Raw genomic sequence first — 1108 nt, forward strand, 5'->3', positions numbered from 1 at the left:
TGAGTTGAGGGACAAAAAAAAAAAACAAAAAGAAAAAAAAAACTGCAGAAAAGACTGACGAACGGGGCTTAAAATTCAAGAAAAAAAGACCAGGAAAAGAAGAGGGATGGTAATAAATGGAATTAAAGAAAGAAAAAGAGCGAACAAGAGTAATTATGAAAATAGAACAGAATTACAAAGCCAAGAAAAGTGGGAGGAACAAAAAAGAGAAAGCGAAAGCAAAATAAATAATATAATTTATTAAAAAGAAAAAGAAAAAGGGGTGAAAAGAATAATAACATGAAAGTGAAACAGAATTACAAAGCCGTGAAATAGATAGAAGAAGCAAAAAGGCGAGAACAAAATGAATAATAATATAATTTATTTATTGTAAAGAAAGAAAATGGGGGAAAATAATATTAATATGAAAGTGAAACAGAAACAAAAAAGCGAAAAACAAAATGAATCCCATAAAGAAGGAAGATAAAAACAATCGGCAGGCGGGGTCGGTGTGCCGAAAAGGGTAATCTCGCGGAACGAGCAGCGCCCCCTGTTTCCATGACCACCGGACCAACAATTTGCTGCAGATTGATCCGCCCAGCGATAGCCTGTCTGGGGAGTCTTTGGGGGTTAATTTGACGTTACGTTCAAGGATTTAGGTAGATGATAGATCTACGTAGATCTATGGATATAATATAGATGAATGCGTAGATCTGTGGACAGATAGTACAGATCTGCGAAGATCTGTGGACTGATAGAGTTACGTAGTATCTATGGGGGGATTATATGGACCATGCGTTTGAGAACGTCACTGTTTCACTTATTCATGACTGATGAAGATATTTAATGTCTCGTCGATTTTTACACGCTGTGGTTTGGGTTATGTCATAGATCGAGCCAACCCCACCCCACCCCTTAAAACAAATAATATACGACTGAGACGGAACAAAAAACGGTACGAAATAAGAGCTAAACAAATGGAAGCAATTAAACTGTGTAATTCTAATAAATTTCTCTATATATTTCTCCCACCCCTCAACCCCTCTTTCTCTGTCTGTCTGTGTCTCCCTGTTCCATAACCCCTCCCTCGAGCGCAGGCAAGTGTGTGTGTGTGTGTGAGTGTGTGTGT

At 37.8% G+C, this 1108-nt stretch overlaps 1 protein-coding gene across 1 annotated transcript in view; it reads left to right on the forward strand.

Annotated features, from left to right (window-relative positions):
• The window catches only part of LOC101845775 (pro-neuregulin-2, membrane-bound isoform), a 133305-nt gene that overhangs the window by 9757 nt on the left and 122440 nt on the right, over nt 1-1108 (forward strand). The window lies entirely within an intron of this gene.

This window comes from Aplysia californica, unplaced genomic scaffold, assembly GCF_000002075.1.
Source record: "Aplysia californica isolate F4 #8 unplaced genomic scaffold, AplCal3.0 scaffold00226, whole genome shotgun sequence".
Lineage (NCBI taxonomy): Eukaryota > Metazoa > Mollusca > Gastropoda > Aplysiida > Aplysiidae > Aplysia > Aplysia californica.